This window comes from Lepisosteus oculatus, chromosome 8 (genome assembly GCF_040954835.1).
Source record: "Lepisosteus oculatus isolate fLepOcu1 chromosome 8, fLepOcu1.hap2, whole genome shotgun sequence".
Taxonomy (NCBI): Eukaryota; Metazoa; Chordata; class Actinopteri; order Semionotiformes; family Lepisosteidae; genus Lepisosteus; species Lepisosteus oculatus.
In genome coordinates, this window is record NC_090703.1 from 47,650,355 (window position 1) to 47,656,984 (window position 6,630).

Below are 6,630 nucleotides of genomic sequence, written 5' to 3' on the forward strand. Positions count from 1 at the left end.
AGATTGGGCAACATTAATCAGGATATCAGAAGTCAACATTGAAAGGGAGACATGCCTAAAGACCGCTTTCAGACTTAGTGTAGGGTACAGACAGCATTTAGGGTTTGTCCTAGCGGGACAGAGTGTGATCATCAAGACAGAGCATTAGGACACTGTGATCATAAGGTATGACCGAAACTTTACAGGTATAGTGCAAAACAAGGGCTTATAGTTCCAGGAAAGCAGACTATAATGGAAGGAGACAAAGTTTAAGGGGAAAGAAAGATAGAAATGATCAACTTTATTTTATATAGCGCCTTTAAAGGTGGCTTTTCCAAGCGCGACAAAGATACAGGAACAGTAGACAATGTCTGATGTTCAATGTTACTATGTTAAAATACACAGTAAATGATTTTTCTCAGTATTACAACTGGAAAAGAACAGTGAAGGTTTGAAATGTCAATAAAACACAGCGAGGGAACCAGATTCAAATGCACAAAATACTCAAAGGATCGACAAAGTCACCCCTGTGAATCGCTTTGGAACAAATAGGGAAGCAGTCCAGAGGACACCAGTAGAAACTACATGGAGGTGCATCGCGAACTGAGACCACGAGAATGAGACTGCGCTGTCTTAGCTGACACCCGGCTTCTTTCGAGAAACGGCCGGAGCGGAGTGCGCTCTTCTGGTGTTTTAAGTTTACTTGAAGTGCTTGCTCTTATCTGAGCGCCCAGCTGGAGCGAGAAACCTGCAGAACCCGGGCGCATACAAACTGCCTTGAGGAGATAATGATAAAGTGCTCTTACCAGCACACACTGGTCGCTTGTTTATCTGTCTGTTTTCGAAGTGTTAGATGGGTTGGACCGGGGTGTCCTGCCTAGTAAATAAAGAAAGAAGTGACCATTTACTGTTCTGGAACCAATACCATAGCTAAGCCGCGTGAGAGACCTTGTCGCGGGACAAACGTCACCACGCCCTGGGTATTTTCGAAAGGGGGCTTTTTTTTTAACTGTTAACTTGCCGCTCTCCGTTCTGTAGGATTCCTCGTTTTACAACTTTTTTTAAATGGGTATTTAATTTAAAAAAAAAAACTCTGTGTCTGATGTATCGCCGGGTTCGAGACGATGTTTCTGTGAGCCGTCAGCCTGGAGGCCATCTTCCAGTAACACAGGGATGAAAGGTTTTAACTTTGTCTGGTAAAAGAATGGACTACAGTGAAAAATAAAAATCTTTTAGCATATTCTCGAGATCCCCGTGGGTCCCCAAGATCAGACACATACGCGGCAATCAGTGAATTGATTCAACGACCAGCCGTAGTTAGTGTGTTCGGTACAACACCTGGACTGAACTTGTGCGTTTATTTGCTTGGTCTATGGAGGGCTGGGGGAGGAACTGCGGTTTGACTCGAGTCAGGGATCTGTTTACACCTTCAGCGAAGGTTACAGAACGGAAAATTAATCAAATTTGCCGTATTTTGTGTAGCCACAGTTAAACATCCGCCTTCCTGCGAAGTCTTATCTATTCCCGTCTATAAACGCTCAACTTGCATTATGCACACATGATGAAATGTGAGTGTTTAATTTCCGCTAATGTTGCTCGGTTTAGTGATTACTTGTACAATTACAGTGCATCCTAGATGACCAATTATCCTCGTGAATCTGGTTAAAATGCATTTGGTTTTTGCCCCAGTAAGAAACGCCTCGATTCTGTGTCTTCGGCATGCTTTTTTCAACTGTTCGCCCCAACCCACACTCTTCGAGAAGCCTTGGTTATCGTGATACTCGTCTAATTCATTTCTTGGTTTCGATATTACTACCTTTCCTCTCCAACACAAGAGTAATCCGAAGGTGTGCTTATCGCTGATACTTAAATGTTTTTTTTTAATATTATAACCAAAAACAAAAAAAAAAAAACCTCAAACATGTAATAATAATAATAATAATAATAATAATAATAATAATAATAATAATAATAACAATAATAAACTTTATGTTACAGCGCCTTTAAAGGTGGCTTCTCAAAGCGCTTTACAGAACAACAACAACAATAAATAAAAAAGAATACACAAGATAAAACACAATTACAATACACAGAGGAGACCGGGGATGGTGGTACTAGGAAAAGCAGAGGGGTGAAGAATGGAACCAGTTCAGTAAAGGCTTTTCTAAAGAAGAGGGTTTGGAGTCTGGATTTGAAAGAGTTTAGAGAAGGTGACTCTCTGATATCCTTGGGGAGAGAGTTCCAGAGCTTGGGGGCATAACAGGAGAAGGTCCCGTCACCCCTACAATGTAGACGGGCTTGGGGGACAGTAAGGAGGGCAGAATTTGAAGAGTGGAGATTGCGAGGTGGGGAGTAGGGCGATAATAGTTCAGACTGGTACGGAGGTGTCAAGACATGCAGAGCCTTATACGTGAGCATGAGGATTTTAAAGTCTACACGGAATTTGAACGGAAGCCAGTGCAGGGACTCCAGTAGAGGAGTAATGTGATCATTTGCGCTAGACCTGGTCTTGATTCTGGCTGCTGAATTTTGGACATACTGTAGTTTGTTCAAAGTATCTTTAACGATGTAATAAGATAATAATCACTATCATCAGTATAATAATAATAATAGCGTTATTTTCTTAAGAATAATATTTCTGGTCAGTTTGATAATTTCACAAATACACGTGGTGAAAATACTAATATACAGTATGTGCAGTATATTTACATATATACTGTATGTAAATTACCCCTAACCCTTAAGATATCCGATGTCTATGGTTTACTGCGCTAGAATAAGGTTTCTGTCACCGCCTAGAAAAGTTCATCATAAAAGCAGACTACAATTGTAAGAGGAATGTTGATATGTAAGGGGTTAATGCAATTTAAGTAATTGATTGCTCTTAAGAATGCAAAAAATACCTAATCTTTAGTCTGCATTTTATTATTATTATTAACTTTTTATTTTACAGATTATTTACGGTGGACAACGGTTTCTTTAAAAATATCACTTTTAAATAACGTTCATCTTATTAAAATGGTCCTATGCTACTTACTGACTTCACCTCCTGGGCGATGACACTCCGTCTTTCCTTTCTGTGGTCTGTTGGGAATTTGTGATGCCGACAGGACTGAAAACTCTGTGCGCAACCCGTGGCGTTGCAGAGCCGCGAACGAAAACACGCCGAGTTTCCTGCCCGACCTGTACAAGTTGTACTGCGCGGAACTGCGAGAGACTTTTGGCCCAGATTTTCCGCTGTGGAGTTTTACCAGTCGAAGGTCGTTCACTGGCACTCGTAGAGTTTCAGGGAAACAAGATCGAGGGAACCTGGGGACAATGCATGCGATATTTTGTTGTTGTTGTTGTTGTTGTTGTTGTTAAAAAGGCTTTTAAAAAACTACCTGAAGCTCATTTACATCTACGTAAAATTCTCCCACGTCTCACATAGTTATATATCTTTTCAGACGATCATCTAATACAAAAGCAGGCCGCAAAACCTTTTTAATTGCCGATTCGTGTTAACGAATATCTAAGTTCAAACGGAGTTTAGCAACATAGTTCACATCCCTCCTTCTGTTTAATGTTCTGCGATCATTAAAACCCATACTGCACAATCCAGTATCCCCACGGAAACCGCGCACTAATTCTGCATTCAAATCTACGAACAGTCACGTTATGGTTTTAGAAATAAAGGCTAATTCTGACTTCCTATTGAGAACACTGAGGGCAATCTCCGTAGGAAATGAATGATTAGATGGGCAAGCTGCCCGCAGTCAGTCTACAGGGACAATGCGACTCGCTGCCTCTTGGCTGATAACGATCTTTGAATGTGGTTTTAAATCGCTTAAGTACCCGGTAATTGTATAGCACGTCGATGCTTTCATATTAAATTCACACTGGGGTCTGTGGAATCACTCAACTCCTGAAAATAAAGCCGTTCATTATGATTATTGATTATTGATTATCATGATTATTGATGACTGATAATTATCACACTCCAGAACCGACCTCGGCGTAAGGAGTAGGGGGTGGTCTCGTTTTCATTTTACACTGTCGGTGGGATTACTGTTTTTCACTCGCTTCACGAAAACAAGCCCACTTTTCAATACCCTGCAAGCCCGTGAGCGCGGAGCCCTAAAACGTCTCGAGACCAGAAGGTGGCTGGTCCGGGGGTTCCTTGACCTGTTGCCCCGGATACGGAGAGAAACTGAACCGAGCGGACGTGCAAACGTGCACTGCAATTCGCAGAGCCGGGCCTGAAAGTCATAGGAAACATTTGCAGGGCACTTTGGGCTCAAGAATGACTCCGAAACTGTCGAAAACATCCGAGAGAGCCGGTAGCCAAGATGTGGAAAACCAATGTTTTCCAATGTTGATCCAATGTTTTCGTCAAACATTTTTTAGAGAAAACGGGTGCAAATTTTGCGCTCGAGCAACGCTGCTGAAAAAAGCTTAAGAATATATGGACGGGCGGGGAGAGAATGGAAATGTTTTTAATTTAGGATAAGTTCGGTCCTGGGACATTAGGGTTTTATCTAGAGATAGAAATAGGCTGTTTCAGCCAGAGGATACTCTGGAGGTCTCCTATCTGGTGTCGGTCCTGGTCTATGATGATTAAAACTGCGGTGCTAGTGTGAGGGCGGCTGAAGTTTACGTTTTATGCAGGACTTGTAAACAAGCGCAGTGCGTCCTTGTACAGTTGTGAAGCGAAGTTAGAAACAGCTGGAAGATGACGCACGCTGCCTGGGTAAGGAACGGTTATTTGCTATAAACCATACGGTTCACCTTCCCTAATTTAATTCTTAGTTTATTCCACCTCAAATCGTCTGCCCGTGTTTTTTTTCTCCACTATTTTCTTTAACATCTGTACCGTCTCTGAGTGAATTTTCAGTAACTCTTTTAAAGAGTTTAAGTTCTTTCACGTTATGACAGCGCTAGCTGAGCTAAAGAACTAAAAAGGCGGCCTTTTGTCCGATGCAACGAGAAATGTTTGTGTTTACGTTGTGGACGAAGGGGCTGTGAGTTTTCCGTTATAGATGTTGTCCCTTTTTCCCCGAAATCCCTCTCGCAACCAGCCGTAGTTACGAAACCGTGAGATCAAAGCTGTGTGAACAGACAAGGTCAATAAACTGTGTCGTACTAGTGATATTTCACAACCCCGAAGTGGGACTATATGCACTCTGGAAGTCATTTGCTTTTAGAATCATGGCATTTCATCTAATCGATTTTCCTCCCACCTTTAACTCTGCATCACAGTTTTTGCTGACGCAGAGACTCGCAACTTTCGTGAAGACGCGTCTTTTCACTTACTACTTTCAGTGCTTTGGTTGTCAGGAATTGTGTGCACGGAAGCAGTCGCACAGTTCTTACTGTTTTAATTTCCCTGGTGTGTGCTTGCCTCAGTAATTTTTTTAATCTGTTTTTTTTTTTCCTGTATGATAGATCTCAAGGTAGCGCAAACTTGCTGTGAATTGTTCCGATTAAGGTCCTCCGCTTAATATAATAATTTATCTTTTTCCAAACAATCCCCTTTAGTGTTTCCTGACGTATCTGTGAGGAAATATCCCCAGCCTTCTGCCTGGTTAGTTTTGCTCTTCTTGTAGAAGTCGTTTTTCACCCTTCATGCGGATCAGACAGCTGTCAGTAACTACACCGAGCTGTCAGTAACTACACCAAGTTAGAGAATGTAAGCAAACCAACAGCTGAAGTATATAAAAAAAAACACTTCTAGGATTGAACAAACGAACATGTTTCGATTTTCGAAAATACCGTGGATTCACAAATTACAGTTCACGGCTTAAGATGTTAATATTCTTTCAGGGTTATTTAAAAATAGACACAAAATTGTATTTAAACGTTTATAAACTGACACGCTTACCCTTTTCCGGACACTCTTTAAAAAGAAAAGGAAAAAATTTAAGGACCAATCTCCTCTTGTCGCGTGGTTTGTCCTGGATCAGGTAATAGTTTTATTCCATTCGGACCCCCGACGTTTTTTTTTCCCAGCTCTTATCAAGCGGCAAAAACTACAGCTACTCCTGCCCGCACGAAAAGTAACTAAACTTCGGAAAAAAGACGGATTTCCTCGCGCAAAGGGAACCTCGTCCTCGAGCCTCTTGCTGCTCCAGCCCGTGCCTGTCCTCCTCTCCGCCTCGCGCTCTCTCTCCCTCTGGCACGCTGAGGGGACACTCTTGAGTTTTATAGTAGTTTGTATCTCTTCTGTCCCCCCGGGCGATCGCTGGGGAGCCAATGGGATTCACAAGTGCTGTGCAGGGGAAGAAACGGATCTAGAACTGTATCGTTTTTTTATTAGATACTGAAAGAGAGGATGCTTAGTACAGGCAGGCACGCACACGTACAGTATAATGAAAACTAGATTTGGGGGGGTGATAAAGTACTTTTACGCGGCGTCTCAACCTTTCCCCTGCTCTGTCTGTACACCACACCAGCAGACCCGAAAACCAACCCGAAGTCCGCCTAGTAGGTCTTGAGCGCTCGGAGAGATCAACAGGAGGGAGCGGAATCTGTGATGATAGGGATCGATTATCCAGAAGTCACCCCGCCACTTTCACGGGTGGCTCCGGGTGAGAGTGAGGGAGCACCGACTGTACCCCTCCGTCATGCGAATAAAGCACCTTGAATTGACAACTGAATTGAATTGTGAGGCTG

At 42.5% G+C, this 6,630-nt stretch overlaps 1 protein-coding gene across 4 annotated transcripts in view; it reads right to left on the reverse strand.

Annotated features, from left to right (window-relative positions):
- LOC102691410 (endothelin receptor type B-like) overlaps nt 1–6,143 on the reverse strand; it is a 21,739-nt gene extending 15,596 nt beyond the window's left edge. The window contains exons 1-2 of one of the 4 annotated variants that reach the window (XM_006632961.3): nt 5,840–6,143; nt 786–856 (exon numbers count right to left, since the gene is read on the reverse strand). The gene's annotated coding sequence lies outside the window, so the exon portion shown is untranslated. Of the gene's footprint in view, nt 1–785; nt 857–3,016; nt 3,232–5,839 lie in introns of those variants that run through there. The other 3 variants (XM_069193647.1, XM_015351640.2, XM_069193648.1) reach the window with 3 other exon arrangements.
- Nucleotides 6,144–6,630: the final 487 nt, after the last annotated feature.